We start from the raw sequence: 7,881 nt of genomic DNA, 5'->3' as shown, positions 1-7,881 counted from the left end.
TGCCGGTAAGGAAAGAACATGTCCGTCTCATTCTACATGAACTTGACCCAAAGGATGTTGAACTCTAAAGAACCAGACGTCTGCATCGCTGCAGTTACTTTCCAAAAGGTACAAATTATATTTGGCATTTGGATTCTTACGACAAACTAAAGCCATTTGGTATTTTTATTAATGGCTGTTAGTAACTGGTGAAAAACAAACAAACAATTGAAGTAAAAAAATAAAATAAAAACTAACTGGTTATTTTTTTTTCCTTTTTTACTTCAATTATTTTTATTTTTTTCTTCAATGGCCCTTTAGGCCATTTCACCCAGTCACCTCAAATCACTCTAGAATAATCAAACTCATTAAGCACAATCAGGGACAGCAGTTTACATGAGCTTTTGACATTTCTTCTATTTTTATGTCATTTTGAAGTGAATATTTTCGTGTTTTCCTTCAATATTTTTTAAGTCATTGAACCCAGTTGTTCCAATTCACTAGCTTATATTGGCTTTTGGGTTTCATGTGAACTGTTACCGATAGTGCTCAATCAGTTTTACTAATCTACAGTAGAGTGATTTGAACCGATTGGGACCAATAACTTAAAATTTCCTAAAAATAGAAAAAGCCTTAAAAGCTCATCTAAACTGCTGTCACCGATGGTGCTTAATCAGTTTTTACTATTCTAGAGGGATTTGCTGTGATTGGGTGAAATCACGTAGAAGCTAATGAAGAAAAACATAAAAATGTACTTCATTTGTTGGCTTTCCCTAAATATGAATACAAACGTTTATTGACACCTCTTGCTACTACGATCCGCTTTAATTTATCTTTCTTTCGGCTTCAGTGCCTCAGTGTTCCCGGAGCGAATGTCTCCCTAATGTCCACTATCCAATTAATTTCACCTCAGGGAATGATCAATATAACTTTCATCCATCACAGTTATCTTCAAACTCATTAAAGGGTCTATGTCATGCAAAATCACATTTTTGAACTGTTAGGAGTGTTATAATGTTCATTCCTCATTGAAAGAAACCCCAAAGTGGTATTTTGATCCATTCACGAATCTTAGAGTATTCCTCTAAAAACCTGCACTGTGATTACCAGCCCCTCCCAATCCACAAAAACGAGCCAGTTGACAAATTATGACATAGACGAGTAAGAACAGCCCCTTCCAGGAAGAGTCTGCACTGCCAGCACCGCCCCCAGACTAACAGACACACCCACTTTCTCAGTGGAGCTAGCGGTTTGTTTTCGTGGACGAAACGCAGACACGTCAATGTAATACCAGATGAAAACCAGGACAGATATCCAACTCAATAAAACATTCCTCGTTTCAATAAAATAATTTCTGAATTTTCTAGCTCTCTCCATTCAACTGGAATAACTCTCAACACTCAAGAATAGACAACTGATTAGTAACAAGTAATCTAATATCTTCAACCTTGACCTGTAACATTTCCCACTCTCCTCTCACTAACCATTGTGCTGTCACTCTGGCCCTTTCCCCTGAAAAAAATCAACCTAAAAAAGGAACATCCCACTGGAAACTCAATAACAGCCTTTTAAATAACACAACGTTAAAAAAAAATCCTTATTCCTGAAATAAAAGCAATACAAAACCTGTCTCTTATTAGCAGATCGGAGTGGTTCAAATTTAATATCAGAAAAACTGCTATAGTAAAAGGAAAATTATTGGCCGGTAAAAGAAGACTAGATCAGACTGAAATTAGTTCCAAATGAAACACATTTTGTAATCAAACTCAACTAAGTGAAGAGAATGCAATTGAAATTAACCAACTTCAATCTAAATTAGATGAACTCTATACAGAAAAAGGAAAAAAAGCATTTATTCGTTCAAAGGCAAAGTGGATTGAAGATGGAAGAAAAAAAACTCAACTTACGGTACTTTTTTAGCTTGGAAAAAAGTAGACAGTAGACTCTCTAGTCTAAGACCAAAACACTATTAAGGATTAAATCACCAATTTTTATAAAAACCTTTATACTTCTAATTATTCAAGTCACATCACCTTCTTCTTTGAAAAGTTAATTCAGGATAAAACTCTTAAAATATTTAAGAAATTCCGAGAGCTCACAGAATCTGAATTTACCTTAGATGAACTTCATTCGGCAGTTTCCCAAATTGCCAGTGGTAAGTCACTAAGACCTGATGGGATTACGGCTGGGTTTTACAAACACTTTTGGAATGACAACAAAGAAATATTGTTTGAGGCATTCAATGAATGGATTGACAAACAAATGTTATGACCTACAATGAGAAGAGGCATTATTTCCCCTTTACCAAAACCAGACAAAGATCTGTTATTAATTGATAATTGGAGACCAATCACACTTCTCTGTTGAAATCATAAAATAGTAGCACACGTCTATGCCAACAGACTGAAATCAGGAATAGGTCAAATCATAGACGAAACACAATCAGCCTTTATTAAAGGGCAACGCATTCATCATCACACTTGTTTAATCTTACAACCAAATTATCCCCCATGATAGTCTTATCCTCTTTCTGGACTTTTTTAAAGCCTTCGACTCATTAGAACACGCTTTTTTGTTTCAGCGCCTTGGAACCTTTGGCTTCGAATCAAAATTTTGTAACATAATAAAAATGTTCTACAAAGACACAATGTCAAAGTCATGCCTCTGTCTCCCCCTCTGGTCACCGGCGGGAGCAGTCTCCAGAGTTCTGAAGCACTTCATCTCCCAGCAACCCCAGCGGGAACTTCCTGCTTGCCACACACCTGACTCTCATTCACGCAATCAACCACAGCATACTCAAAGAGGGTTTAAAAGAGAAAGCAAAACTGTACATGTATTTAAAAAACATACGATGTCCCTGCTGGAACTTTACAAGGTTAGAAATTATTAATAAGAACAAATGAGTAATTGTCCCTTTTGGTGTCATACAAAAGGTAATTTAAATGTTTTGAGAAAGAAAAACTGTAAATTGAAATATGCTCAATATAGGTATTGTATAAAGGAACAAGCAAGACTTTTTCTTCTACCCACTCCTTTTTGGGTATACTGTTTTTTTTTGCCAATTTTTTAACTCGTGTTTATTTTCATTTTGTGTTTGAAATAAAAGAAAATAAAAAAAACAGATATAGTTTACTCTGAAAGGCCTAAGAAAAGCATGGTATAGGCCATTTAAACAACTCTAAATCAGTTCACCAATCTTCACAGATTAGCAGTGCAGTGAAACCACAAATTTTTTTAGAAGGTTTAAAGGACCCAGAGATGTAGGGTTAAATCAAAGGCGCTTTACCAATTCAGAGTAGACCAAAAACAGAAAATAGACCATGTGTTCAACAATACCCTTTAATACTAGATGCACAAGAAGGAAAAAAAAACTAATTAAAGATTTAATAGTTGCAGGAGTAATAATCAAGTGCAATAACTCACCGTGCAACACTCCCATATTTCCAGGGAAAAAACAGGCGCCCTCCACTGTTTGGAGTATGGTAAAAAACTTGCAGGCGGTAAACAATGCAGTTATTCAAAGAGCACCCTGTGTGCCTGACCACTATACATTACTGCTCTCGTTACGATCGGATGCAGCCGTCTTCACAGTGGTAGACATCAGTAACGCATTCTTTTCTGTGCCTGTCCACAAGGACAGCCAGTACTGGCTTGCGTTCACATATGGCAGCCAAAGGTACACTTGCACCAGACTACCGCAAGGTTATTGCAAAAGCCCTACAATTTATTCTCAAATAATGATAGCGAGCATGGCAAAATTCCAACCTCCAGGGGGAAGTCAAATACTAATCTATGTAGATGATGTTCTGATAGCATCACCAGATAAAAAAACTTGTATGACGGATACAGTGGCACTGTTAAAACATTTAGCTGATGAAAGCCACAAGGTCAGTAAAGATAAATTACGGCTGAGCAGGGAACAGGTAAAATATCTTGGTCATAACTTAAGCGTAGCAGGACACACAATTATGGAAGAATGGAAAACAGCAATTCTCCAAGCACTAAAACCTTTAACGATAAAGCAAATGATGTCATTTTTAGGCCTGACTAATTATTGCAGAAACTGGGTACCGAACTATGCTGAAATAACGGCTCCCCTTCAAAACTTAATGTATGAAGAAGATTTAAAAATGACTTCCCCTGTAAACTGGACACAAAAAGCAGACACGGCCTTCTGTGACATAAAACAGGTTCTGGTGTAGAGCAACGCCTTAGCGTTACGTGATTGTAGTAAACCTTTTGTACAAATGGTAGACTGCAAAGGTCATTTCATGACCTCAGTTTTACTCCAACAACATGGAGACAAAATGAAAGCTGTAGCTTATTTCTCTTCAAAATTAGATAGTGTGGCATGTGCACTACCGCATTGCGTCACAGCAGTAATTGCGGCGTCAATGGCAGTAAAAGTAAGTGCAACAGTAGTATTATTCCACCCACTGACCCTTGAGGTTCCGCATGCAGTTTCAGCATTACTTTTACAGACAAACTTTTTTGTCGCCTGCGCGACACTTATCCTGCATGGCCACATTACTGTCGCAACCACACCTCACTATAGACAGATGCACCACCTTGAACCCTGCTACATTGTTGTCACTTCCTTGTGATGGAAGTGTGCATGATTGCCAAGAATTAGCAAAAAAAACAGCAAAGAGCCGACATGACCTAAAAGATCAACCACTGACAAAAGGTGAAATCATTTATGTAGATGGTTCTTCAAAGAAAAATGAATAAGGAAAAACCCAGACAGGTTATGCTGTTGTGACTCAAACCATAGCTTTAAAAGCAGAGCCATTGCCTTCGCATTATTCAGCTCAAGCAGCAGAGTTACTAGCTCTGACGGAAGCATGTAAACTAATGAAAGGAAAAGATGTAACCATTTACACAGACAGTCAATATGCATTTGCAACTGTACATACCTTTGCACAATATTGGCAAAATCGAGGCATGATAACATCGACTGGAAAACCAGTCACGCATGCAGATCTATTATCTGCATTATTAGTGGCTGTAAAATTACCAAAATCCTTAGCCATTTGTAAATGTGCAGCTCACACAGCAGGAAAAGATAATGTCTCTAAAGGAAATGCTTTCGCTGATAAAATGGCAAAAGAAGCCGCAACAAAACCTATCCAAACTTTCGCACTAGAAATCAACGAAAATAAAATAATTGAAAATGAAATACTTTTCAATTAGAGGGATTACTTCCGGGTTAGCATGACGCTGTGACGCGGACCGGCTCGAGACCTGGTGGAAAATAAGATGATTTAATCCTGGGAAACTAAAACAACAAACAAGCCAGCGGAATATCTTTTTTTCTCTCTTTTTCTTCTTTTTTTGGGATAAATACACCGTCCCAGTGTCATTCCCCCCCCCCGATTTTTTTCCAAAGTAAACTCCGAACGTCCTGGAGAGCTGCAGCAGCGAGGAGGATCTGGACAGCCTGACAAGCTACATCGACGAGCAATACGAGCGTCTCGTCATGGGAAAAACCCCTCAGTCAGCCAAGCCAGCCGCCCCCACCAAGCGGAGCCGACCCGAAGAATCACCGGGAGCTTCTCCACCGAAGACGGAGTTTGAATCTAACGCGTGGGATATGCTTCTTAGCATTGATGCAAAACTATCCAGCTTCGACAGCCGTCTTTCCCTCCTGGAAGTTCTTCACCGGGAATTTCAAGAGATCAAGGATGCTCTAGAATTTTCCCAAAAACAAGTGGAAACCCTGACCGCGGAGAATTCAGCGCTGAGGGAGTCGGTAAAGTCCATCACTGATGGAATGAGCCAACTCTCTGAAGAAAATAAGAAGATCAAGGAGTCCATTCTGGATCTTCAATCAAGATCCATGAGAGATAACCTGGTGGTCATGGGAATACCAGAAACACCAGAAGAAAACGCAGAGGAAAAAATTAAAAACTTTATTCAAACCCAGCTAAAGCTTCCAGAGGAAAAAGTTAAAACCATAAACTTTCACCGTGTGCATCGCATGGGAGCAGTGAGACCTGGGAACCGCAGGCCCAGACCCATCGTGGCCAAGTTTGTCCTTCACAAGGAGAAGGAAGAGGTGAGGCGCCGTGGCAGGGAGCTCCGGGGAACCGACTTCAGGATGGATGATCAGTTCCCCAAAGAAATCTTGGAGCGCCGAAGGATCCTGTTCCCCATCAGGAAGAAATTTCTGAGCGAAGGGGCCCGCGCTGTCATCTCTGTGGACCGACTCTATGTGAATGGACAGCTCCACCGCGACCCAAACGTCACTCCCTGGCTCTTCTAAACCAGATATGTATCCACAAGCAAGCAGCAGATGTCCTCCTAGCACCCTACCCGCCAATTTTAACCGCACCTTAGACATTTAGGGCCCCTTGGTGGGGAGGGTGAGGGGACATCACTGTGAGTAATCAGGAGATGTCCCCTTAGTGCCCTACCCGCCAATTTTAACTGCACCCCCCTTAGTACACACACCCCTCCCCCCTCAATATATACATCCCAACATAAACACACACACATGCACACACACACCCTCTTAAACACACATATACGCACACACATTTTGCAAGGAAGGTGGGACCTAGGACCATCTGTCCCCTGCCTCTTCCCTGGTGGGGGGTACGGGCCCCTTTGGAGCGGCGGCCGTGTCCCCGGGGTGCCGGCTTCCTGGGCCCGGCGGTGCTCTCTCCGCGCGGTGGGGGGGTTCACATTACATCTGAGCCGGGGGTGTTGGTGTCCCTGGGGGGTGGGTTCTGGTCCTTGCTCCTGAGCGCTGGGCCCCGCCTAACTTCCAACTGTGGCCGAGCCTGGTCGGGCCATATTTACAACACCCCTTGTGGGCCCTCTTTTTTCCCCGGGGTTCCCCCCTCCTGGGCGGGGGCGGCGGGCCCCTGCCTTGCTCCTCCCTGGACCAACCGTGGGCCGGGCGGATGGCTGCCTGGAGTGCGGGGCGGGTCTCCCTTGGGGGGTCCTGGCTCGTACCTGGGGTTGGGGCGGGGGGGATGCCCGGAACTCCTGGGTGGTGGTGGGGTGCTCATCTGGGGCTGTGGGCGTCCCTCTCCGGTGGGGCCCTGCGTTGGGCTCTCCCGGCGCGGCGGGGGGGCTGTTCTCCTGGTTGGGCTGGGGCGGCCCTCTCTTTCCCTCTGTGCCTCCCTGCTCTCTGGCTCTGGGGGGCCTTGCGGCGGTCCTGCTGGCCCTGGCCTGGGTGGCGGGCTTGGTCGCCCGGGCGGCGGTTGTTCCCTGCCGGTTTCCGTGTGGCGTGGGGGGATTCCGGCTGCCGCTGCTGCTGCGGTGGGGGTCTTGGGGTGGGGATGGCTGGGCGCTCTCCTTCCTTCTTTACACATTCCACCATCCATATTAGAAGAACATGAGCACTCACCTGAGCACGGGTGTTGGCTCACCTTTGCACTGGCGGTTTGCGTGACTGAATGACTGAAATGTTTCACACTAGTTGGTTTTAAGGCATAAGTATGCGTGTGAGCACTATCTGTTTTGTGTACATGTCGACAGATGGACATTTTTGCAACTAGCAGGTGTGTTTGACACTTGGGTGTGTGTGTGGACAGGCTCCGCCCTTTTTGTACTGCATTTGAGCCTTACCATGGTGATTAACAACCAGTAAACTTGTTGCTCTATGCTGCTTCATGGTCTTATCCCCCTTCCCCTCCTACTATCACCCTCCTTCCCCCCCTCTTTCTAACGTCCCTCTCTCTTCTTCCCCTCTTTCCTTTTCCGTCCGGTCCAACACCAAAGATCTTCAAACATGTTTGAAATTAATAAAGTTTGGCCTCAATTACAAAAGGGGTTTATTCAGACATACCTTTGGTTTGTCTGAAGATTAATAACCCCTCTTGTTAAAGTAAAATATGTCCAACACAAGAGGCCCTCAGCTCTCATCTGTTTGCCCAGCTGTTGGACAGGACA

The sequence above is a fragment of the Oryzias latipes genome, chromosome 14 (genome assembly GCF_002234675.1).
Source record: "Oryzias latipes chromosome 14, ASM223467v1".
Taxonomy (NCBI): Eukaryota; Metazoa; Chordata; class Actinopteri; order Beloniformes; family Adrianichthyidae; genus Oryzias; species Oryzias latipes.
The sequence above is the reverse complement of the archived record's forward strand: the minus strand, read 5'-3'. Positions refer to the sequence as shown.